The sequence below is a fragment of the Rattus norvegicus genome, chromosome 14 (assembly GCF_021556685.1).
Source record: "Rattus norvegicus strain SHRSP/BbbUtx chromosome 14, alternate assembly SHRSP_T2T, whole genome shotgun sequence".
Classification (NCBI taxonomy): domain Eukaryota; kingdom Metazoa; phylum Chordata; class Mammalia; order Rodentia; family Muridae; genus Rattus; species Rattus norvegicus.
This window is the reverse complement of record NC_141547.1, coordinates 41,979,671-42,006,991: the sequence shown is the minus strand read 5'-3', so window position 1 is coordinate 42,006,991 and position 27,321 is coordinate 41,979,671. Positions and strand designations below refer to the sequence as shown.

At 44.7% G+C, this 27,321-nt stretch overlaps 1 protein-coding gene across 44 annotated transcripts in view; it reads right to left on the bottom strand.

Annotated features, from left to right (window-relative positions):
* Positions 1-27,321, bottom strand: part of Apbb2 (amyloid beta precursor protein binding family B member 2) — a 382,955-nt gene that overhangs the window by 218,126 nt on the left and 137,508 nt on the right. For 35 of the 44 annotated variants that reach the window (XR_015636597.1, XR_015636595.1, XR_015636588.1 and 32 more), the window contains 1 exon segment: positions 26,324-26,479. The gene's annotated coding sequence lies outside the window, so the exon portion shown is untranslated. 44 annotated transcript variants of the gene reach the window in all.

The window sequence follows — 27,321 nt, the reverse complement described above, 5'->3', positions numbered from 1 at the left end:
AGTAGAAGGCACAACTGGAGGAGAGAGGTCCAGGGCGAGCAGGGGCAGAAAAAGGAAGGCAGCTGGGGGACAATAAAAAGCTCATGCAAAACTGTGGAAGAGCACATTTCTAAAATATTTTGAAAGGCTACTGATTATGTTGGGGGGGGGGGTTACGAACTTACAGAGCATTTTTAAAGGGCACATAGGTACTTAATCTTCATTCCCCTGACACGCAAAGCATATAGAGAAAGTAGTCCTTGTCTTTGTTTTAACTTCCGAAGATGCTAGCATAGTAAAAAAAACAAAAACAAAAAAAAACCCCACAAAACCTGTATATTTCAGACTTACTTTTGTTTTTAAAAATATTTTCAACGATTCCTCCGTCGAATTACTGGCCTTATGTTTAGTTTACATTAAAAAATACTTCATGTTTAGTTTATGTTAAGACAACAGAAGAGTTGGAAAGCACTTCATTTGATTATACTATTACATTTTTTAAAAAAATTTGAGTTCCAGAAAACAGTCAATCCAAGGTCAAGGTTTCCCTCTGAGACTCCACCACAACAAATCCACGGTGATTGCTTTGGGAAATGATATTGAAGTTCCCTGGCTTTAATATTTCAAAGGTTGCTGTCTAAAATACTACCCATATGCACCTTTGATGACTAAGGATCAAATATTCCATCAGCAGGCAAATCCACAGACTCAATCTTATCACGAGCATTCAAAATAAAAGTCATACATGTTTATCATTTAAAGAAGAGACACGGAAATACGCATCCATCTCTCCAGGCCTGACGCCGGCTGAAAATACAGAGCTCTCCATATGGAAACTGAACGTCGCACACGACTTTGACAGTCAGCATGTGTGATGCTCAGAGCAAAACATCTTCTTGCTGGTACTGGATATAAAAACGGGCAATGGAGTTTTAATTTCTCTGGAAAACAAGAAGTGTCCTTGGGCTCTCTAGTGACATCCTGGGCAGAATTCCAATGAGCTCTCAATGGGTCTCTGGCACAAGCCCATCCTCCTTTAAGCATCCTTCTGCCACTTCTGGTCCAAAGTCCCAAGTCTCTGCTCTGCATGGCCATCTTTACCTTTTCTTACCATTAACTCCCAAAGCCACATGGGAATGACCTAACCGGAGGGTGATGGAGAAGACCTAAACAAATGATTAATGGCCTTGCCCTGGCTGACATGAATTTAAAAAAAAAAAAAATTCAACCACCCAGATCTCGATTTAAACATTTAGCTCTCTGGGAGAAAAATTAGCTGGGTTTAAGTCAAGAATAAGAAAAGCACAAAGTACGTCTAGAAGACCTCACTGTACTAGCAGGCAGAAGGAAGTCCCAACAGTGGGCAGATGTGACTAAAGTGCATTGGAGCTGGCTGGAAGGGGCTGGTCCTGGCCAAATGCAGGACAGTATGAACAATGTAAAAGAGTAAATACCGGACGAGCAAAACAATAAGGTACTGACAACCTGAGTTTCAGTCCCAGAACCCACATAAGGGTAGAAGGAAAGAAATGAGTACATAAAATAATTCTCTGTCCTACACAGCCACAGACAGACAGACAGACAGATAGACACACACACACACACACACACACACACACACACACACACACACACACACACAAAACCACCTTGTCACCAGCAAGGCAGCCACTGATTAGGCAGCCAAGGATAGTGAATAAATGCTAAAAGAGTCAGAGGAAGACTACTCAGAACACAGCGCTCACACAGTGCAGAGCGCCATCGCACAGGGCTGCCTATCACTTTCCCAGGGGAAATGTAGACCTCGGGAGTATCGCCTCATCCAAGTGATGCTGGGTATAATCAATCGCCTCATCCAAGTGATGCTGGGTATAATCAATCAGAAGATAAACACTGTAACAATGTATCTACTTACCTGATATTGTAACTGTCATTTTGCTACCGTTACAGATCGCACAGTAAATATCTGTGTTTCCCAATGGTCCTAGGTGACCTCAGTGAAAGGGCCAAGTGACCTCCAAAGGGGTCACAACCCACAGCTTGGGTGCCGCTGTTCTAAGGTATCAGGGCCATGAATAGTAAAAACTAAACACACTTTGGTTGATGATCTAGATTAAAGGAAACTAAAGAGACAAAGTACACCGAAGGCTCATGGCTGTGTCTTGATATGGATAAGGTATTAGGAATGTTAATGAGATAATTAGAAAGATTTTAACAAGTATTCAAATACTATCTATTAGTAGTCATGATGGTATTATGGGTCACTTGGGAGAATAACATCCTGCTTGGGAGATATATATTGAAGTTTTGAAGGCTAGAGGGTCATGACCTCTACAACTAATTCAATCCTGCAGAATCTGTTTCTGACATTTTGAATCTGTATGAGGAGAAAGAGTTACAGGCAGACAGAGATGCTAAAAAGCGAGAAGGAAATGCAAAGTAAATTTGACAAAATATTAGCATACTATGTGGCAGATTACTTGCAACCTATAAAAGCCAGTAACCATGGTAACTGTACTGTATACCCACACTGCATAAAGTAAGATTATAGTGGAGGTCACAGATGAAAGGAAACTGACGCCAAGAGACGTGTGATGTCTCCTGTATTAGAGCAATTATTCCTTTCTTTTTTTTTTTTAAACCTCAACTCTGTTCTGAAGCAATAGTTGAATCCTATGAAAGAAAAGAAATACAAGAAAAAAAAATGGCAGGTGAAAATCAGTCAGCGAATACCTCAGCTTAGATGCACACATGATGAAGAGTTGGCATACCGTAAGATCCTAACAATTCTGCATCCTGTACGCTTTTTGGTGGTGAACCCTGTACATACATGGATACTTCCAATAAACCTTCCAAAGGGTCCTATCCTACATTGACTGGACACATCTAGCCATGGAAGGCACGTGACTTCACTCTGTGCCCACCCTGGGACGAACAGGGAGTAAGGGTGAGCACCCATGAAACACCTGGTGTAAGCAAACGCACGCACCCAAGTTCCACAGCTTTGAGTAGTTATTTAGAACTCAGCATACCTGAAACAGAATTGATCCCACCAGACAAGATGCCCGTTTCCCTCTCTCCCTAGCCTATCTGAGGTCAAAACTGCAGCCCCTTCCCCCATTCTCTTCCCAGTGGTCCATCTCGTCAACCCCCTCTGCACATAGGCTATTCAGCCTTGAATATCCCAGGTCATCTTCCTCAGTGTCTTCCCACCTTTGGCACCTCTGACCACACAGCAGTGACTGCAAACTCCCTAAAACCTAAACGTGTTTGCTATGCTGTCTCACTTTAAAAAGAAAAGCACCCTAATTCTGTAAAATAATTTTTATCATTTTCTACCTATCCCTGAAGAGAGAGATGAGCAGTCATAACATGGAAATAAGCTTGTCCAAGGACACGGAATTATGGGGCTGATACTCAGCCCATGCTCGTCTGCTTATATCCTCACACTGACATGACACGTGCTGTACTATTTGTACTTTAGTACAGTTGTCTGTCCTTAAACTCAGCACAGGTCTTCAAAAAGCCAAAGGGGAAGGGACGCATCTTGCCCATCCTTGTGCGCTCTCAGGACCTAGCAGCAGTGATAACTCATGCTCACTGACTTCTGCTTTGAGGTGCTACCCAGAAACCATCTTTCTTTCTGCTCTTCATCCCCACACAGCCAAAAGTCTCCTCTTGGCCCGTCACACATTTCTACAGCAGCACACGCTGAGTGGCAGCCCCTGCCTGCGGAGCACATAGAAGGCACTTTAAAATGTTTACTGAATGAAATGATTGCCTGTGAGACAGCCAGGTCTCTCTCTAAAGCAACTTGTTTGTTTGTTTTAATGATTTCATTTTTATCCTTATCGCATATCGAGGGCTAACTCAAGAAACAGTGACAGAGAACATGAAGACCTGAGCACAGAATTGGCTGTTGGGGTCTCTGTTTACCCGCTTCCCTGGGTGAGGAATTCTAGAGCAGCAACCCCAAATTTTAGTGCACATGTAAGCACACTCCAGTGGTTAGGATTCAGAGTGTCTGCAGTGGAATCCAAGTCTGCATTTCTTTCTGTTTGTTTGTTTTTTATTTTATTTTATTGGTTTCTTTGAACACTGCATTTCTAACAACCTCCCAGGAGGTGCTAATGTGCTAAATGCTATTGAGCATGATCTGGAGTCTAAGAAGGCAAGGTACAGATTAAAAAATGTTAATGTTATTGTCTCGATTTCTTCTCCTGCTCCTCTAGAATTTTCAAGTAACTCTGTGACGACTTGTGCTACAGGAAATAAAATATTTAAATGCTAAATATGCACATGCAAAAAACAAAAACAAAACAAAACAAAACAAAACAGTTGTATGTTTGGACATTTCCATCCAGTAAGGCGACCTCTTTATTTAAGGATGTTAAAAAGACTAAAGAGACAACATTGATATATTTAGCAATTCCCCTCTCTTCTCATTTGAAGCAGAGTAAAAGAAAACAGTAGTTATCCTCAACCTACAGAGTTACAATGCACAAGCGCTGCTTGTCTCAGGTTCCCTGGGAAGAGAGAGAGAATATGAGAATCGGCTGGGTTGGAATACAATAAGAAGAGGCAATTCAAAATAAGGACAGAAGAGAAAGCAACCAGGTGCTGTGCTGAACCTCTTCCAACTGGGTCACAGAACCAGGTGGAAGTAGAAACAAAGTGTCCTTCTCAGGGCAGAGGTGCAGGGGAGCTGAGTCCGCAACAGGACTCCATGGGATAAATTAAGGAAGAGTTCGCTGCACATCTGCTAGTAAGTAAGGGAGAACTGCTCCTGAGAGTGCCACCCCCTTCAGTAGCACGACCAAAGCGTTTCACAGGGAAATGTCCCAAAGTGTGCTGCTCCTCTTCTGGGGCTCCAGCAGGTGCTGCCTTACACTTCCTGAGCTGTAGAAGGTGCAGCCTTGGGTGGCAGGCATTTCCCCTCAGTGATTCCAGACACTTGCAAGACTTCGGGTAGCTATGGTCCAGCAAGAGCTACAGTGGGGAGGAAGCCCTAGCCGCTCACAGTACACCCGGAGTCTCGGGATGAAAAGCAAAGCTAGAGTTGCCTCTTCACTCTGTCCACTCCAGGTAGGGTGTCCCCCAGGCTCTGTGTATTCAAACCGGGACTCCACCCACACTCCTCTTTTTATGGTTTTCTTATGCTTGTTTTCTTTTCTTTTTTCTTTTCTTTTTTTTTTTTTTTTTTTTTGGCCTTAAAGGAAAATTGTGAAACTCACTGTGAAATTCCACCCTAAGGACTAAAACCAAGACTCTTACATAAGGCTTGCAGATGCAATGAAGCCACAAATCATTTCTGTGGTGTCTACTCAGTGCTATTCAGGATGTGGTTTCATATCTGGGAGGCTGAGACCCAGGAGACGATGTGGGCTCAACAGAAAACAATGCGTCACTGTATACTGAATTCTGAGTCTAGCTTAGAGTTATCTAAAATAAGGAAGCAGTTACAGAGCTGGGCAAATGTGACCACTTGATATTTTAAAACCAGCTTCAGTCATCACCATGAGAGAGAAAGTCAGGATTCATTTGGACTTCATCTACGTACTTTACTAAAATGCGAAGTGTTTTGTTTTGTTTTTTTTATTTTTAGTCACATTGGCAATAGACAGGGGTGATGCAGGGGACCTGCAACAACTTCCCATGCTCCGGAGTCTCAGGCTATCTCACCTGCAAGTTAAAGAGACTTCAGTGCTGAGGAGTAAGCACAGTGAGAGACACGGTCCTCTGCCGTAATTCTAATTGATAATTAACTCAAGGCATTAAAGGAGATCATATTTGGTAACTTTCACTATGGGCGAATACTAAGTACGTTTAGGAACCAGCATTAATTTTGTTGGAAATGATGTTTCTAAATAATGCTGGTTCCCTATTCTGGATATGTGGTTTTGTTGTGGATCTATAATTTGCTTCAAAATACCTCATCAAAACCATAATAATGTATGTATGTATGTATGTATGTATGTATGCACACACATGTGTATATATGTATGTATGTGTATGCAGATAAGTATGTATGCATGCATGCACATGTGTATATATGTATGTATATGCAGATAAGTATGTATGCATGCATGCACATGTGTATATATGTATGTATGTGTATGCAGATATGTATGTATGCATGTATGTATGTATGTATGTATGTATATTTACTGAGCTCACATGAATAGGAAAGAATACTAATAATAATGGAAATAATATTAGGTTACCTAGAGAAACTTCCTTCCTTTTCCTATGTCAGCTGTGTGTCAAGCAAGAGTTATTCCATGTTCTGAGAGAAAGCAGAAGTGAAACAGGGCAGATCTGACTTGCAGTCAAAACTAGAGACATGTGAACAAACCAGGCACTGCTAACAGTGTGTCCTTTGTGTCAGCCCACAGATTCCTAGCACGTGTGCCACTGTACCGTAAGATGTTAATAACAGGGAAACGAGGCGGAGTGGTACACAGGAACTCTGCACGGCCCCTCCTTTCCATAAGCCTAAAGCTCCACTTCCAAAAGACTGAAAAGAACGAGTGCCCATCTGTTTGTGGGCTCGTTTTGCTTTTGCTCGTGCAGCTAAAACCCAATAGGGAAGATGCCAATAAAGATGAGGAGGGCTGGCGGGTGATGGCCTCCATCCCTCCTTGTTTGTCAAGCAGCAGCTGTTCTGTGATGGGAGGAGGTTCGGGCTAGCCTCGGGCTAGCCTTCAACTCCTGATCTCCGGCCTGGGCCTCTCAGGTGCTGGGGCTAGAGACATGTACCACCACACCCAGTGAGGTCAATACTCTTGATACTGTCATAAATTCTCTCTTAAAACTAACTGCATAACGGCCAGTCAGCTTTCACAAATGGTCTGGGCGAGAACACAGGAACGGGGTGTATCTGGGGAACATGCTTCACCTAGGATCTTAAGTGGATCTTAAGCTTCCTTTATAACCCTCCCCTCCCAGAACCTGATGACACTTCAGACTTTGAGCTCTCCGGCTGATTTCACTCAGGTCCTGATCTCCTCCTCTACAACAACTGTCAGAAAGACTGTAGGACAGTCTAACAACAAAACCAGACAGACAATCCCAAGTCCCCAGTTCTATAATCTCAAGCCTAGAACTTCAAGAATCTGGATGTTACTATATCCCAGAAACTGTCAGATTCCTCCCTAATGACCGCAACTCCCTGGGGCTGAGAGGTGGCTGGGCCATTAACAGTGCCTCCTATTCTTCCAAAAGCCCAACTTCAGTTCCCAGCAGTCTGGAGGCTTACGGCTGCCTGTAACTCCAGCTCCAAAATATCTTACACCCTCTCTTGGCATCTCTAGGCACTCACACACATGTGGCCCCCACATACACACGAACATGTCACACACACACACACACACACACACACACACACACGCAATCTTTTAAAAGGAAGTTCACTATTTCTCAGACTTAGGGAGGACTGTCACTAATGGTCTTATTTATCTGTGGACTACACACGCAACAGAACCAACTCAACAGACAAGATGTGTGTGCCACTGGTCCAATACTGGCAAGTCTGATAGAGACGTAACTAGCCACGCTCTGGTTAGGCTTGGGGCCAGCTCCAGTAGAGCAAATGCTTGTATATACTGCAAACCCAGTCAAAAGCCTGAGGCTCTGGAATTCACAGACCAGTGAGGGAACGACTGCTGTTGTTTTGCTAGATGGATATGGTGTGCTGATCACATACTCTTCTAAATAATTTTTTGTGCCCATAGGTTAGTGCTGCTGTCAGCTGTCGTCAAAGAAGCTGTCATCAGAAAAACTGTCCAGCAAATCAAAACCACGATGTCTGTACCACTCCATCAAAGAGCAGGAAACATTGAGGAAGAGAATTGGAAAGAGAAAGTAAGGAGCCGGAAGAGGTGGTAGACTGTCGTGGAACACTGTTTCCTGAGCATGACCTGCTGCCTTACTGAACTCATGGAAGCTGTGGTTATCTACACAAGAGGGGCCCAACAACGCCATGGCCTGGAAGAGGGAGAGCCCATGAGCCCTGTGCATCCATAAAGACTAAGGAATAGTTGATGGGAGAGGGAGAGATTTCCTCAGTATAGCCACAGACGATGCTCCTGTAACAATGCTAATAAACTCACTGTGCCATTTGAGAGAGAGAGGGGAGAGGGGGAGAAAGAGAGAGAGAGGGGAAGGGAAGGGAAGGGAGGGGAGGGGAGGGAGGGGGAGGGGAGGGGAAGGGAAGGGAAGGGAAGTGGGCATGTTGTGAATGAACAGGGGATCAACAAGAGGAGCAGGGGACAAGAGAGGGTGACTGGGAATAAATAGAATCAAAATATTTTACTGGCACGTGTGAAATGCCACAATGAGCTCACTCTTACATGTAATTAGTTATTGTATTGGAGAACACATTTTTTTCCTTTTTAAAAGAAAGGCAATCCAGTCCTTCAGATACCCTGTCCAGCATCCTTTGCCCTCTCTCGGTGTGAAATTATTCTCTGGAAGATTTCAGTGAGATCCCCTAGGCTTCCGCCTAGAATGAGCTTCCCAGGTGAGGCTAGCCTAATCAAATCCTGGTGATTGACAGTGATTCTTCCTGAGTCCAAACTCCTGGGAACTGAGAGCTGAGACACAGAAACACACTCATGTTTCCCACGTTTCCCACGAGACGCCATTTGAAAATGCAAATGACCAAGGGAAATAACAGCACTGGAGCATTTCCTGCTTGGGGGAGGGGGCTCACAGAAACAGATATGAGTGGGAAAAGAACGGAACCCTGTGAACTGGACTCAGCCACAGGTCACACTCAGCCCTCGGCTGCTGCCCTCTCCGCTCCTCTTGAGCCCTTTGAGGCCTGGCTCCATGTTGGCTGTGGTTTGCTCTCTACAACCACAAAGACAGAACCTCACTCTGTGATGTCTGCTGTCCCGGGGTCTCTGAGTCCTGACAGGGCTGCATTCTAAGCTCAGCATCATATGCTTAAGACATGTTTAGCCGGGTGCCGGGGCGCAGCAACACCCATGCTGTGGATGGAGGGGAGCTTGTGGGCGGCTGGGAACGGCAGCTCCCTGATGCTATGCAGCGTATGTGGGAATGTCCTCATACACAGCACCTCAGGGCAAAGATCCAAATTCAAAACTTAATGTATGGTCTGCATAGGATGCATGCTGCTTTCTTGCACTATGGTAAAATTTAAAACAAACAAACAAACAAAAAATAACAAAAAACCGTTGAGCTGAGTCACTGTAGTCAGGGACCTTTTGTGTTCACTGCAACCCTGGGTCTTGGATCTCTCTGCAGGCCACACACAGTTCACGCAACCCATCTAGACCAGAATTATGTAAACCCATAATTCTAAGCTAACCCCAGTGCCACAGGTATGGTAGGAGAGAGAGCTCCACAGTCCCTAAGGCCCACCGCCACACGGAGACCCTGTGAGGCTGACCTACAGGCAAACAATTACAACCGAGATGTACACCATTCTGGCTCTACAAAAGTTATGGGAAACTCAACGGGGAAATTTTTCCCCTGGCTGCAAAGAAGCACAGGTCATGTTTACATTTCCTACCATGAAGTAATCACGGAAAAAGGGAAAGGTTTCTTGAACAGAGCTCTTTAGCCAGGCAGTCAAATTGGGGCCCAAACCAATATGACAATATGCCATGGTTCCTTCTTTATGGACTCATTTCTGAAAAGGTGGGAAGTTTGCCATCCAACTGACTGGGTTCTTTTAAAGCCTCTATCATCTACAGAAGGCCTGAAGTTGGCTCTGGTATGTTCTTTTCTGTGAACTTACAGGCTAAACCGATGGTTTGGGTACTCAAATCTTCCAATCTCAGGATCTGATGAAAAGTCAAGTATGTTCAAAAGATCAAAGGATTTAAAGAAAGGGCTCAGCTCTATGTCTGGTATAAACTACAAAGCTATCATGCATTTTCAGCAGTAGCTAAACTTGGGGTGCAGATTGAGCACCGCGGTCCACCACAGACATTGTCGAGAGAAGCAGTTTCATGAACTGGATCCCCATGCCTTCAGGATTTTAATACCGGCAGTGGCAAAACACACCAAAGCCATTTGGATTGAAGTAGCTAAAAGTCAACCCTTGCTCTGTTGGTTTGTAAAAGCCAAACCCAACACAGGTTTTAGATTTCTCCCTCAGCAGCAGTGTTTTTCCTTCTGTCCCCGCCATAAAAGGCACCGTGTTTCAAAGAGAGAAGTGTAACTCTACCGTCAGTAACACATGTGCTCTGAATTAATCAGGAATGAAAGTGGGCTCTGCAGCCCTGTCTAAACCCTGCTTGTATATGCAATGAACAGTGTGTTCCAGATTCCAACAGAAACAGTGGGGGGGAAATCCTCTAATTTTAGTGAATGAATGGGTCCTCTGCCACAGTTAGAAGTCATCATAGAATATCCAAAGGAACTCAATGTGTTTGTGTACCTCCCTTCATGCGTATACCCCTTCTGTGAGCACAGTGAAGTGTCTTGGGGGTGCAGGAGGCTGTGTTAGGGGATTTTCCAGTTGCTCTGAGTAAAGGCCCTGATGAAGGCCACATGAAGGAATGAGGGTTTGCGGTAGAGGTTATCACAGCAGAGAAGCTATGTACGGCACTGACGCCTGAGGTGGCTGATCACGCGCATCTGAAACTGAGAAGCAGAAAATGAAGGCTGGCCACGTCAGCCAGCTGTTCCCTTTTCAAATCTTTTTGAACCTTTGGTATTTCTTCTTTCTTCCTCCTCCTCTTCTTCTTCCTCTTCCTCCTCCTCCTCTTCCTCCTCCTCTTCCTCTTCTTCCTCCTCCTCTTCCTCTTCTTCCTCCTCCTCTTCCTCCCCCTCCTCTTCCTCTTTTCTATGTATATAGGTGTTTCACGAGTGTATATGTCTATGTACCACGCGTATGCCTAATGAGGAGTCAAAAGGAACTGTAATTATAGACAATTGTGAGCTGCCATGTAGTGCTGGGGATCGAACCCAGCTCCTCTGGAAGAGCAGCCGGTACTCATAAATGCTAAGCCATCTCTATAGCTCCTTTGGTAATTTCATACACACATACAATTTATTTACATCAAATCCACCTCATTCCCTGCCTCCAACTCATCCTGAAACCCTCAATCCTCCTCCCAACTTCATGACCTCTTTTTAAAAAAATAAATAAATAAATAAATAAATAGCCCACTGAATTCAATTTGTGCTATAAGAAGATACTATAGGTATAGTTTCAATCACTAGAGAAGGGGGTGGGGTGGGGGGCAACCTACGAGGGTCCGTACTCCTGAAGGAAAAAAAAAACACTGACTCCCCCTCTCCCAGCACCCATCAGCTTCATTCATTCATTCATTCATTCATTCATTCATTCATGTTTTCTTCTTTTCTTTCCTTTCTTTTTTTCTTTCTATGCAGTCCAGGACCCAAGTCCAGTGCATGGGGCCACCCTCTATTTTAAAGTAAATCTTCTCATCTCAATTCCCCTCGTCTGGAAAACACTCACAAGCAAGCCCAGAGACTAACCTAATCCAAACTATCCTTCACACGTGTGCTCAGAGCCTTGCGTCAAAGTCACTTCCAGATACTGCCCAGTCGAGGACGCTGTCAGAGGGAGAGGGCAGGTGACAGAGAAGGAACCCAGGTGACAGCCACAGATGTCGTCTAAGAAGCGGAGTTCCCTTCGCCCCTCTGCTCTTCCACACCACTCTATGTTCCGAGAAGACGAGCCTTCTATCTAGCAGGAGGCTCTCTACCTGCTGGCTCCCTGTTTGGTTTGGCTCTCAGGACAAGCCGGAAGGAAGAAGAATGTATCCTTTCCTGCAGGTTCCCTAGGTCCTGTCAGGCGATCTCTCTACACACAGAGCTCTGTCTCCCGCCAATGCCCCTGCCTCATCCATCAGGCCCAAGAACAGAGAGAACGTGGCTGCTACCAGCCCAAGACAGACACTGTACTTTGGAGTCCCCTGCCGTGTCCCCAGTATGGATGGGACATGTCTCGTGGCGTCTTTGGATGGAAAGAGAGAGAACTAAGACTTTAGAAAACTCACCTGACAATATCCTACCCTGTAATTACTATTCCCTTAGCCCCACTTTTATGACAACGACATCAATGCATCAAAGACTGACTCAGAATATTTCATGACAGTTTAAAGCTACCTCTTGATCTGGAGCACTGATGTAGGAGGGGCTTGTTAATCCACAAAATGTCATCTGTGAAAAAAACACACACTGAAAGAATATTCCTTACTTGGCCCTAAGTCATATCAAGTCAGCTCTCTGCTCAAGCTCTCTTCTCCATATAATACACACACACACACACACACACACACACACACACACACACACACACACACACACACGCCAAGCTGGCTCCCCCCAAAAGGCCTCGGCCCCAGACGGCCCCTCTACAATAACATCTACCCCCCGCTCTTCACCACGGATTCCAGCTCACCTACAGTGGCTCCAGGAAGCCTGTGCACACCACACCACAGGCAGCTCAGCTCCGTTCCTTGTTCCTGTCTCTACGGTTGTGACCTCACTCCACTACACGCTTGCTGTGATCCAGCTCCCCTCATGAAAGCATGTGGTGCAACACAGAGGGGCTGTGTCTGTCAGGATCCCTTCCCACTGCCTGTTAGAGCGGCTGAGTCAGGCAGCCCCCATTTGGTTTCTGTTGACGGAATGAGTGAGTTGTCTAGGAAAGAAGAAGAACTGCTCATCTGTTTTCTTGATGCTTGCATCTGTGTTTCTTGTGGCCAAGACACTCTATAGTCGTCTTTCAGAGATGCTGTAAGGGGATTGTTTAAGAACTAGTTCATGGATTGATCGATCCACCATTCTACACAACAACTCCTCACACTGCACACTGGGACTAGAACAGTACAAAGTCATTTTAAACAAAAACAAAAAGCACCACACACAATATTAAGTACATGGGCACAGCTGGGTTCTGGTAAACTATACACATAAAGCCACCGAAATGCGCACCCCCTTGTCATGTCAGTTGTCAGGAAACCACCCATCCAACTCGGGAAAACCAGATTGCTTCTGTAGCATGGCCTCTGTGTCTGAGACAAGCTGGACCTGGTGGTGTGTAAGCTGGTTTGCTGGACTCTGGTTCAAGCCATCCTAAAGGTGGCTTTGGGGGCGGGGGAGGTAAAGTGCTTGTCTAGCATGTGCAAAGCTCTGGGTTTGGACTTTCACACTAAGGAAACACATGGGCTTTCCCCACGGTTACAGTAAAATACATCTGGTCCTTGAATCCCTTAGTTTCCCTACAACTGAGTACACACGGAATCACAGCATTTGTTGGGGGACAATTATCCCAAGAAACTGTTTAACTGAGAACATGAGCGTTCGTAGCTCATTTGGCTAACACTGTCTGTCCACTCTGGATTTTGGTTATCTTCTCTCACAAGTCTTAGCTGTTTCTTCCTCGGCTAAGCATCTTCATCTTTTATCCGGGTGATAAACTCTTAGTCCTCCTTCCTCTGTCAGAAATGAGAGGGAAGTCATACATACATACATACATACATACATACATACATACATACACACACACACACACACACACACACACACAGAGGCACACATGCACACACATCCCCACACAAACATACATTCATATACATACACAGGTGTGCACACATACACATGCACACAAACACACATGCACTTAAACACACATCCATGTTTACACACACACACATAAACATACATCCATGTATACACAAACACAGGTTTACACACAAACACAAACATACATCCATGTATACACACACAGGAGTCCCACATACAACCCACACACACACAGGTGTACACACGCACAGAGACATACATCCATGTACACACACAGGTGTATACACACAAACATATATACATATATACACACACAGGTATACACACACACACACACACACACAAAATCAAATAAGAACCATAACAAAATTTTGGAGACAGAGAGAGAAAGAGAGGGAAGGAGAGACAGAAAGAGACAGAGACAAAGAAGAAATGGGGGAGAGGGTCAAAGCTTTCCGGCCTTCGTATCAAGGGACAGTGTAGTATAATGTTTCATGATCGAGACTACCATGTTTTGCTTTCATGACCTTTCCAACTCTTCCGAGCGTGCCCTCTTCTGAGCCCCAGAACAAGGACTATTTTTCACTACAGGTGCTGCAGGAACTCAAGGTCATCTATTCCCCGTGAGCCATAAAATTAACTCAACAGGCCAGGCTGTGCAAAGGCACAGCCAAAATATGGTCTTTCATAACTTGAAGTAGGTGATTCGAATATATATTGTATATTCTTATATAACAGCAGTATGTGCAAATACAGAGCTGGACACCACACGCCTTGTGGTGATGGTCTTACCTGGAACACAGAGGGCACTAACATGAGATACGTGTACTTGACCCTGGAGACATGATAGTGAAAAAGAGTGCTTTGCCCTGGGTTTTAATATCCAAACGCTGGGTGTCCCAGCAGTGGAACAAGAAAGAACTACATTACTGCCTCTCATCGTCTTGCAGACTCTACTTACCCCGCCCAGCAGAAAACCCAGATTTGAAAACAAATCTGCTGGAATGTGGAATGAAAAATTTTTTAAGTTCTTTGAAAGTGCTCTCTAGTGTTCTTCTTTGAAAATTTTCCATGTAAATCAAACCCAGATCAACAGGCCAGAGGGAGCCATCAATCCCTCTATGGCAGATTCACTGTGAAAGCCAAAGACTCCATGAAGCTTGCTCAAATGCCAGGCTGCCACGGACAGTCTCCTGAGGAGGCAGACTTGGCCTCCAACTTTGGCTTTTCCTGCACACAGTCCACTTCGTGCCAAAGTCAGCTATCCTCAAAGCTGCCCAGTCCTAGCAGATGCTCAGCCGCTCTGCTGAGCTTACGACCGTGAGGTAAGTGCAAGCTGAAGAGGCTTCCTTATCAGAGAGAGCTGGAGGATACACACTTGAGCTTCGTCTTGGCCTCTGAGGGAGTTGCTGAGGTTAATGGGAATGCTGGCATGCAGCTTCAAGGGGAAAAAATGGTGACCAGAAATGGAGAATGAAGCTGCAGAACTAGAGCTGCCTGTTAATCTGGCACAGGCTTGCATGCTCTTGGCTCTGGGGAGCCCGGAACCCCATAGGAGGACAGCTGTGTGGCCCCAAGAGCTGTGATACTGGGGGAGCCGTAAGCTCCCTGCTGTCACAAAGCACCACTGTGTAGGTGGGACAGTGCCAGAAACAATGGAAATCTCTTTTTCTCAGCACTCTGAGAGGTCTGAGGTCCAAGGTTTCTCCTAAGGCCTTTCTCCAGCATGTGCAAGGTTGCTGTGGTTACTATCTCAGTACGTTTTCTCATCTTCCCAATGTCACGCCCACACCCAAGCACCTCTTCCTGTCAGACACCTGTCATGCCGGGACAGAGCCCACCTCGACAGCCCTTAACTTCATTCGAGTTGAACTTCTTCAAGACCCTGCCCCCAAACAGGCCTCCACTGTGATGTAGGATTTCAACACATGAATTCTGAGGGGGCACGACATAGCCTATGATATTGTGAGAGCCTCTACAGAGAATGAACACAGAGACTGAAGAAAGGCCAACTCACCTTTGCCACCTAGCACCCAGCATAGAACCTGGTACACATACAGAAAGGGATGGAGTAAATACAGGAGCTCCAACCTCTGTGCACAGCATTCCAGGCCCTTGGTCCTCACCCCCTTTCTATTCTGCTCTTCTTTAGGTGACCCCCGGCTATCTACACCTTTCTGACTACACCAACGGCTCCCTCTCCACACTGTCCTTCACATGGCTTCTCCCCTCTAAATATATCATCACAAGGTGTGTGCCTTGGAAGTTCACACAGCAGCTGTCTAGGGCTGGCTGAGAAAGGAAAGCCTCGTATTCCTTTACTGTACTTGCAGACTTTGAGTGCACAGTATGAAGCCAATTTCCTTGGCTCCCCTGACTGAGGGTAGGTAGGGCTTTCTTTTACCCTTCAGATGTTCAGTGTCCAACACTCAGTAGATCTCAAGTGCCACTTGAAGGCCCCTTATTCCGCCCTCCCATAAATATTTGTTCAGTGCACTGACAAGTGCCATTCTAGGTGGCGGGACGTATCGGCAGGCAAAAACAAAGAAAAATTCCTGCCTTCTAGAACACTTATAAATTTCTATTTGCATACATTCTGGGGAAATATATACATGTGAATATATATAATATGCCATATATCATACAGTTTTTAGAGGAGGAAAGAGAGACTGACTTAAGACGGAAGGCTAGAACTCAGTGTTGGAAGGTGGTAAATTCCACAGGGGAAGTCAGATAAGAGGACTAGGGACTGAGCATTAGCCCTGGGTATGTCTGCATTTCCAATGCATCAGTCAAAGCCAGGGCAACACAAATAAAAACTCAAGCAAGGGAGGAAGTGACCATGTAGATACCAAGAGAAGAGGATACCAGCCAGCACAAAGGCCCTGAGGAGGAATATGGCCAGTAAGTCCAAAGGGCACCGTGGATAGAGTGGTTAGCAGGCAAGAAGACCATAACAGACAAAGTCACAAGAGCCACAGATAACTGGAGCCCTCCAGGCTGTTACCAGAACTTCATCTTCTACGATGAGGAGGGAGACTTTAACCTAAGTTTTCAAAGAATGTCATATATGCCTGGAGTGTTGATGAGGTCATTCTATTAAAAACAGAAACAGAGAAAGGGATCAAATCAGAGCTGTCAGCTAGGAGGTCCCTGGCATCAGCTGGGCCAGGCAGAAGGAACTATTAGGCCCGTGGCAGTGTGGATGGCTGTGGTAGCCCGTACTTGGCAGTCTCCGTTTTGAGTTCTCTCCTATACCTTCGCACTACAGAACACAGCAGCAGCACCACCGACAGGCTGCTGCCATTGTGGCACCAACCGCTCAGGGTGGCTTCTCTCCCACACAAACTTTTTCCAAAACCCCCCGCTGAGGCCAGTCTCCTGGTTTTCACATCCATTTCTGGCCCATTATCTCAGACGCCTTCCCTTTACCAACCTCTGCCTTCCATCAGTTCTATCAGTGACCCTTTCCCTTAAGATCCTCCAGGCCCTTCAAAGGTCACGGCACATGTGGTCCACTATGATGTCTTCCCAGAATGCACAGCTCATACTAATGTCCTCCTTGCCCAGATCTCACCCCCACCCCAGCTATGTACCATCCAAGCCTGAGGCCCTGCAGATCCTGTGGTGCAGGAAGTGATTAAGGATGGAATCCTTATGGAGGAAGCATGTCACTAGACAAGAGCACGCTGCCCTTTAATGTTGGTCACATAAAAATTCAGACCGCTGTCCTCCTTGCAATTTGAGAGGACAGGGCCACGCCAGGCTTCCTCACTCATTAGGAGAGCTGGGAAAGCTGTGGGCCTTCTTCCCCATACACCTCAGCTCACAGGTCAACTTTCTGGTCAGATACTGGGGCTGCCCTGAATTTTTTAATTACTCGATATGACAGAGAACAGAATTTACTGAAGCCATGACCACCTTTTCTCCTTCAGGATCCCATGGCTGTTGTTTGTGATATCATAACCACAAATACTTATATAGACATAACGAAATATATGTGTATACACACACACACACACACACATGTATGTGAACTACTCTTACTCTCTCCAATGAATTACAATTCCTGCACTGTGGTTTAAAAAAATGGTTAGAACAAGGGGATCAAAACTCCCAACAAAACTAAGGTAGGGGGAAAAAAATCAGGTATTAACATAGACATCTAAAGATAGATGGGTAAAAATATTGGCTTGTCACTTGAGCTATGTATCAAACCATTTTAGAATTTGGAAAGTCTCTGAAGTTCTTTCGATATTAGAAAATTCACACATCAATTTTTTAAATGATATATTAGATGTTACTTACTGAAATGTGGAGGTGTACAGGATAGCCCACAGTTGACTCTCTAGACTACCACTGCCTACAGTCTAAAGATACCATCTTCACATCTATTATTAAATTTCAATATTCAAATCAGGATAAAAATCATGCCAAAGAAAAACCAATAAACCATTTCCAGAGATGCCTAAGGGGACAGTCATGCAGTTGCTGCTACGAGAGTACAAGGGACTCGTCTCCTTTGACCTGTGTTTTTTGTCTAGGGATTTTTAATTAAGAAAAATGCAAAATCTGGATGCAGCAGTCATTGAGAATCGAAGTGGCTTTATCTGGGCATCAGTCAATACTCCCAGTCCCAGCAGGCAGGCCTTCCTCAGCAAGCAGCTCTGCCGTCCAATCAGAATGACCTCTCAGAGTCAGCCCAGCTCTGCAGCCAGGAGAGCAAACAGAGCTCAAGCCCAGCCACTCCAACAGCAAACAGAGAGCAGAATGGTGCCTTCTGCACACTTGAGCAGCAGGGGCTTCTCTGGCCTTCGGTCATATTAACCAAATACATTTGCCTTTGTGTTTCTCCGCTCCAGAGGGTAAGTGGGTAGGTGGCTGCTGTGCTTGGTGCTAAGGGTCAATCCCAAGCCTCATGCCTGGCAGGGAGGCAGGCAAGCATTCTCCTCCCAGCTACATCCCTGGTCTTCAGTGTTCTACCTAGCAGGCTTTCAAGGCAATGTTTACTCACTTAACACATACTTTGCCCCTCCTCCCTCCCTCCCTCTCTCTCTCTCTCTCTCTCTCTCTCTCTCTCTCTCTCTCTCACACACACACACACACACACACACACACACACACACACACACACATACACACACTTACCTACTTCCTCTGTGCTTACAGAGAAGAAAGACTGAATAGAAACACTAGGGAAAAAATAGTGAGAAGGAGGGAGGGGAGAGGGAAGAGAGAAGGAGGGAGACAGGGAGAGAGGGAGAGAAAGAGATGGATGGTAGCCATGGCTAGAAAATCCAAACAATAAGAAAACGAGAAAAAGAGAAACATCCTGGAGTACTAGTGGGTGAAAATTTCACACTGCTAGCATGTATGCCTTAAAGGGGGTGGGGTTCGTAGCACATGAATTTACAAAACCTCTCATTATGTGTGTGCACTGATATTTCATGGATCTTTGTAACCCACCACACAAGCAGGACCACCTCACTCCTTACAAACATGCTACAGTACAGCTTAGACTTTACAGTACAGCTTAGACCTTGGCACGGAGTCTAGCAAGCCTGTTTGAGACATGGCTGCTGACTGTGGGGTCCAAGAGCATCTGGTTTACAAGTTAGTTTAATCTCATGCCAGTCCCCTTTCTGCTTGTATCACACCGCCCTGCTTTGCCTCCAACTGCATCATAAAACTGATGGACAAGCCATAGCCATCAAAGTCAAACGGTAACAAAGACCCCATGAATCCAGCCGAGAGCTGCTTCCTGCAGAGTTGGTGGCTGGTCGTCACAGCCCTCTGAAGGGTCCCAAGCAGCTCGGCTTTCACATCAGTCCTTTCTACACTCTCGAAGGCAGACACAAAACAGGAAGAAAGGACAGGATCGATTCCCATCTACTATATACTTCACTAACAACACTACCATCAGAAACTGCCAGAAACGCAATAGACAGACCACGGCCTTGAGCTATCAGAGAAAGATCTTGGTCCCTGCATTGTCAACTTCTAGACAACTCCCACAGCAGCCAACACAAAGAAAGCTGAGGCTCCCACAAAAGGTATGCAGTCCAGTAGGTGTGTTGGGCAGCAGGGATAGGCTTTCCTTGTCTTAGAAGCTATGTGGGAGTATCCAATTCCCCCTGACAACTGTAACACCTCTGGCAACTCCCAGTAGGTGGACAGAGCTCAGGGCTGGGCCACACACATCAGTCAGGAAACACAGGGAGACTCGTAAGTGTTCTGCATTTGTATTTCCATCTCTGGGAGTGAGCTGAGGCATTTCACAGGTAAAGGTGTTTGAAACCCCTACCCACGGACCCCCTCAACCTCTCCCACAACTTGAGCAGAAATAACAAAAGGCCAATTTCCCAGACTTAGCCTGTGTAAATGTTTAGCACTGTCTCTGGGAATTCCTAAGTATCTGATTCAGTTATTACTATGGTTGAGCTTCTAAACCTCACTCGTTATCACTTTAGAAAACGAGAGAAGCATAGCAATGTATAGAGTTGGCTGTGTGCTACCCACTTCATAGGGGTGCCATTGTTTACATGGATACGCCATGGGCTTTGTGAGGAAAAGTCTGGATTCAGCTATTAAATTATGTCATGTGAGAGAATGAGAATGAGAGCAAGAGAGTGAGAACAACTTATAGGAATCAGTTCTCTCCTTATACCATGTGGGATATTGAACTCAGACCATCAGGACTGGCAGCGGGGATCTTAACTTGATGAGCCACTTGGTCAAGCTCTGGGTTCAAATGAGTAGATATAAGACTTGAATGAAAGTACTTGTCATCTCTAATACTGATATCGCTAAGCCTGTCTCTAAATTTCTGCAGCCATTTAAAAAGTAAGGTAATGCTGTCTCCTTATACGACTGTTTTAAAGAACAAAATTGAGAAGCACGTCAGTAGCATACAGGGCATGCTCAACAGAACGCTTCCCACATGTGCACAGCCTCCCTGACCTGAGAAGGGCTTGTACTCTGGCTATCTCTCAGGAAAGGATGCTTCGTTCTGTTTCCCCTTGGAACTCCCACAGCAGCTTTCGCCACAGCACATCTTACCACATTCCTCTGGAATTTAATGGAATTGCACTTGAGGAAGTAATCTAAGTCGGTATCCCTTATCTCTCCTAAGTAAATGCCTGCTCACGATCAGTGCCCATTTCCAGTCCGCTCTGAGAATCAGGAATTGAGAACCAAAGAGCTGGGCTTGGCAGTTTATCTCTGAGAAAAGTCTTGGTAAATTCACTAATTATTGTCCAACCTCCCTAGTCACTCAGACACTTGAACCAGACACCAGACAAAGAGGCACAGCAGAGACTAACTCTGCAAGAGTCACGCATCCTCGAGAAAATTTAACTTATGAAGTCAGTATGGAATAACTTACCGGGACACTAGATTTTGTCCTCACATGGGCGTCAGCTACATGACAGTTATAATAACCATTTTCTCTCATTCTCAAAAGGGGCTGAGCAGGCGAACTGCACAGAACAATTTTGCAATGCGGGCCAGCATGGTGCTGATGCTCCTTTCTAAAATCAGTTACTCATTTAGACGCTGTCCATGTGAAAACAGTCACCGGACTACTCCTGCCTGTGAATGAAACTGGGGATGGAGACTTCTCTGAGCACCTGATTAGTTTGCAAATTCCCATTTTGAACAGTTATCGTGTCAGAATATAGACCTATACTGGAACAGTATAATTAAGACTACATCTTTTATTCATCCCAGATCAGTACAGGATCCAGAAAGCACCCTTTGTTCTTGTATCAGTAATTGCATTAAAATACATAAGCATTCATGGCACATCACTCACATATGGAATCTGTTGTGGCTTTTTTTTTTTCTTTCTTTTTTTCGGAGCTGGGGACCGAACCCAGGACCTTGCGCTTACTAGGCAAGCGCTCTACCACTGAGCTAAATCCCCAACCCCCTGTCGTGGCTTTTAAAGGGAACCAATATTTTGGGTTATTTAACATGGAAACTATAAAGATAAGTAAAATACCGAAGATGTAATATTCCAGGCTCTATCAGAGCACTCACCAAGTGTGGTCTCTAGGAATAAAGGCACCTCTTAATACTTCCACGGGCTCAGGGCATGGGGATATATTGACCAGACTTTGTGTTTATGGACAAATGATTACAGCCTAGAAGCTTTGCAAATGTAACTGTCCTGTAACCTCAATGGATCAATCTTTCTGGACCCCTAACTTTACTGCCTCCCCACACCCTCCCCAAAAAACCATTCCAAGTAAAGGGCAGGTGAGGGGTCAGAATCACTACCTATATATTTTTAATCCAAAAGAGGATTAAGGTAGAGGTCATAGAAATTTTGATGTTTTATTCAAAGAGAAAACAGGCAACAAATTCGTTACCATCTTTGCGAAAAGCAAAGCATTGCTCAGACTTAAAGTCAGACAGGACTGGGGCCATAGCTCTGTGGCAGCAGACTGAGCTCAGCATGGAAAAAGCTGGGTTGGACGCGAAACCAAAACGAAGAAGGGAAGACACAGCAGCAGATAGGAGTGCTCTAGAGGACGTGCCTAGACTGGTTCTGCACTGACTTCCACCATCACAGAGAAACTCAGAGACACTGGAATTAAAAAAATGGAAGAAGAAATGTGGACAGAAGGTCTCTGAGAAAAAAGGCGATTTTTTTTTTTTCAAATGGAAACAGGCCACAATGAAAGTCTGGTTCTCAAATCTTTTCACAGAAAGACCTCCCTGCGAAAAAGCACAGTCGGAGGGACAAGCACAGAACCAAAGAGACCAAGCACAGAGAGGAGCCGTACCCCTACGAGTAACTGATTTTCTAAACTGTATCGTGAAGAGCAAAGGACGAAAGAGTGCTCTCAGCAAATGGTGCTAGAATATAAATCCAAAAAATACAACAAAGGCAGTTTGGAACTCCCAGCATAAATACCCTCAAATGGATCAAAGACTAAGATGTAGGCCTAGGAGAATAAAAGTTCTGTACAAAACAGCAACAGGGGTATCTGTGAGCTTCGATTAAAGCGAAGAGTTTTACGACATTGAAGCCAGGAGCTTCAGGTCTATACTGGCCCGTGCCTGCAACACCACCATCTGGAGGCAGAGGCAGGAATACCCCAAGTTTGAGGCCGGCTTGGACTACATAACAAATTTCATGATAACCTCTGCTACAAAGGGAGATCCCGAGACAGAAAGGGGAAGAGAGGGAGAGAGAATGAAGAAGGAAAAAAAAAAACCATAAACTGAACTTCATTGTCATCAAAACTTTCTAGCCATTGAGGAAATCATCAGTAAAAACATTACACATATATAGTTTCCTATGTGGATGTAATTTAAAATTAATTGAAATTTACATCACGTCACTGCAGGGCATTGTATTGGTTAGTCTGATAACAACTGAACACAGGCTACAGCCATCAGAAAAGAGAGTGTCTTGCTTAAGAAGCGGCCTCCATAAAAAATTACATCTTACATTGCTGTAGGTGTGCTTGAGGGCTTTTCCTTAATTAGTGATAGATGGGGAAAGGTTCAGCCCACTGTGGGGGCCATCTCTGGGCTGGTGGTCCTGGGAGTACAAGAAAGCAGGCTGAGCAAACCATGGGGAGCAAGTCAGTAAGCAGCACCCACCCATGGCCTCTGCATCAGCTCCTACCTCAAGGTTCCTGCCCAGTTTGAATTCAGAGATGAACAGTGATGTGGAAGCAAAAGCCGAATACACCCTTTCCTCCCTACGTTGCTTTTGCTCATGGTGTCTCATTATAAGAATAGTAATCCTAACTAGGAGAGACGTAGAGGAGAGACTCCATCAAGAAAATTAATGAAGGCAGTCAGCGATTAGGTGCTGGAGGGACTGAATATGAATTTTATATCAAAACTATATACATAGAGAGAGGAAGAGAAAGAAAAACAACCCAGTGTAACAGCAGACAATGAATAGCCATTTCCCTGAAGAAAGTACAGAAGTGGATGCTGGTATCCAACTAGATATGATACAGCCTTTAAAGGAGAAAAAAGAAAACCACACACCCTATTAAACACTATCAGTATTTAAAAACATGCTTGATGTGGTTGTCACAAACAGGGTCATTACAAAAATCAACTGTGCTTCTATCTATGAATAGCATATAATCTGAAAATGAAATTTTTAAAAGCTCTATTTGTAAAGGCATGCAAAAGAGCAGCAACACAAATCTCTCGGGAATAAACTTAACACACAAGTGAGGGAGTTGAACCCTGAAAACAACCAACGCTCTTAATGCTGCGATAGCGCCCATGTGGCCACAATCAGAAGGCTGGTTTTACATTCAGAACGCAATTAACAGTAAGGAAAAATCACAGCTTCGCTACTTTTCTTATACACCCCAGAAATGACACCGCCCACAGTGGACCTGGCTCTCATACATCAATTAGCAATCAAAAAGATGTCCCACAACCATGCACACAGCCATGCCCACAGCCAATGTGATGGAGACCATTTCTCAGATGAGGTTCCCTTCCCCTAGGTGTCTCTAGTTTGTGTCAAGTTGACAAAAACTAACCAGTACAATACTACCTATGTCAAGATATATTATCAAAGGCTGCAGAACATACAAACCACACAAAAAAGAAAAAAAATATATACAATACAAGGAGTGAGCTTAACATAAATCTCAAACTTTAATAAATGATATCAAAACTAATAAATGTGCCTAAGTAATACAAGACATACATAACAGGAAAGGCAGTGACAGTTCTATGGAAACTGTATTTTCTGCCCAATTCCTTTAAGGCCTAAACTTATCCCCTGAAGAAGTCTACTAAATTTAAATAAGTAAGTCATGCTAATTATTTCAAAAAAAAATCAAATAAGGAAAATAAAGTCTCATGTTCACAGGCCTGGGGATGGGGCAGCTTCACACATCAGTGGTATACTTGGATTGGCTGGGATGGAAGCCAGATGAGGTTTGGTGAGAGCAGCAGCCCTGCCTGGGTTGTTCAACTCTGGGCAGCTTCCTGACAACCTCTCATTTGGCTGCTCCCCAGCCATTGTATTTACAGTAAATAAGACACCCCTGCCAGCATAAGGAATTATCTTCCTTATCAGCAATTTGCTCTAAGTACAGGCTCTGGGAAGCTTCCTTTTAGACTCGAAAAGCAAGTAATTGAGTTAAATAGATTTTTAACTGTTCCTGAAACCGAACTCCCATTTCTCCTCTGACGGCTCCCTCTGCCAGTCCCTCCACCACCCAGAACCGACTTTCACCCCTGCTTCCATGCAACCTGTTCCACTCTGGAGATGTAATGCTTCCACCCAGCGCACTAGCTCCACACTGGCCTGTCCTCTGCACTTCAACCCCGTGAAAACAGACACCACCCCACAGCCATTTTCCTTTGAGACCTCACAGGCCAGAAGCCACTGCCATCAGGGTGTCTTAGATACAATGGTCACCTGACCCACCATCTAATCTGTCTATAAAGTGAAGCAGATGTTGCTTTGGGGCTGATTCGGGGGTGAAAGCTCTGTATGCAAACACATAGGCACATGCGTGTGTGTTTTTGTGAATGTGTTAGAATGTGTGCATGTCTATGTGTGCCTTTTTACTTCTACTGTGTATATGTGTACATGTGATAAATATAAATATATATATATATTTATATATACATAGACATGTGTCTGTAGGTATATGTGTGTGCTTGTATGTATATATGTATTGTATGTACAGGTATGCTTTTATGTATATATATGTACATGTGTGTGGCTATTCATACATGTATATCTGGGAAGCTTTATATATGTGTGTGTGTGTGTGTGTGTGTGTGTGTATATATATATATATATATATATATATATATATTCATGTGTCCCTCCTTCCTCAACTTCTGCCCCTCCCCGCATCTATCTCTCTGCTATTATTCCTCCTAGTCAACTTAATGTTCATGAAGTTTCCTCCAGAAGCTGCAGCTTAGCAACCTCACAAAAAGAAGAAGCTCTTCTCAATTTTGCTCAGTGACAGTTCTGAGGCCTCCAAACACTAACCACTCCGACCATAACTGGACAGGCCTATATCACAGCCCAGAGCGACTCAGAGTCCTCTTCTCCAGAGGCTAGAAGTAAGGCAAAGGGAATTACCCAGGGGAATTCTGGGTGACGTATCAAGAATGTGGAGTTAGTGAGGCCAGTCCATGCTCTCTGGTGTCTGTACTGAGTGCCTGGCCACTGACAGCTGCCCCTGTAACTGTCCCTGTATGCACACTTCTGCAGAACGGACTCTCTACATTGCTTCCTGATACACAGAACTATTATTATACTTTTATTTAGACACCTATAGTGGAGGCACTTCCTTTCTATATGAACATCCTAATGCCAAATGTACATGCTGCAGAAAACGGATGGGTCAGTAGTTTTTGTTTGGGTAGGAAAAAAAAAAACCCCAACAAAGTGTGAACAGCCGGGAATGCCAAGAGAAGTAAGCCATCCACCCAAGTATGAACCTAGATGAGTACTAAGGCCTCGAGGGAGGATGCAGCTTTCTCTCTCCTACCAAGCCAGGGCTGCTGAGGCTGTCGTGAGTGGCCTCGGGTTGTAGCTTTGTCCATAGCTGTACTGAAGAACTTCCTCTCTGTGAGAGAGAAAGGGAAGAGGAGAGAGGATGAAGGGGACAAAGGGCAGAAAAGGAAAGAAATCAACATCCTGCACTCAGAAGACCTTACTGATGGGAATCTGGGAATCTCTCAAATAAATGGCCATGACCACTTAGGACTGCCTCAAAAATACTTACAGAACGAACACAAAACCACACCCCCAACCAGATCCAGTTTCTCCAGCAGCTTCTTTAACACCAACCTGGGCGCACTTAAGTCAATGTCAGAATCAGCTTTTCACAAGAGCTTTCTTTTGTGGATTTTCCATCCGGCAAAGGTTTCTATTCCAGGGCTGGGCAGATCTGACCACAGCATGCTTGGCTAGAGAGTACAGTGAGTCCCCAGCAGACACTCCAACCTGGCGGGACAAAGACAAAAAGCCATTAGTAGGCCTGATATTCTCATTCGTGTGAGCACGCTCGCTTGCTCACTCACTCGCTCTCTGTCTCTCTGTCTCTCTTCCCCTTCCTCCCCCCGCCCCAATATAACCCAAACAACTACTTCAAAAGGGTTAAAATATTAATGAACAGAAACAGGTCTTGTAGGTACCCCAAGCACAAGCGAGGCCTACTGAAAAGAGTCTCTGACTGGTGATTTTTAAAGCCTGGCGTTTTAATTAACCACGGAAAGCACAAGCTACAACTAAAGTTTCATGAACACACTGATCTGCCCCATGGAAAACCACAGGAATGTTCTGGCAGGGCCTGGGACACAGAGGCCTGGAGTGATTCCCCTGAGGAACTGAAATAGAAAATTAACTTGCTCAATATGTTTCAAGAAACAAAATGAAACCCAGACTTAATCTCAATCAAACACGAAAAACATTTCAGAACTTCAAAGGACACCGTGAAGACACCAAAGCAGAGACCATAAAGAAAGCTTTGTGTAGTTTAGGAATCAGAACGCATTTGCATTGCAATGTGAAAAGGGCCACAATTTCATGGGTTGAATAACAAAGCCAACACTAATCATCTTTTGTTTCCCAATAGGGAAAATTATTGTGTAAAACCAATCTTCAGCAAATAAGCCATAAGTATTTTCAAATGTGCGCTGTATCGGTAAGTATTATCAAATGCATGTCTCCATAAAAACAAGCCATTAATTACTTTACCACTACACAACCACACTTTGGCTTGAGTGGTAAAAGACACTCAGACAAACTGTTAAAATGTCTGATGCTCACTAATACTGAGGCTGGCA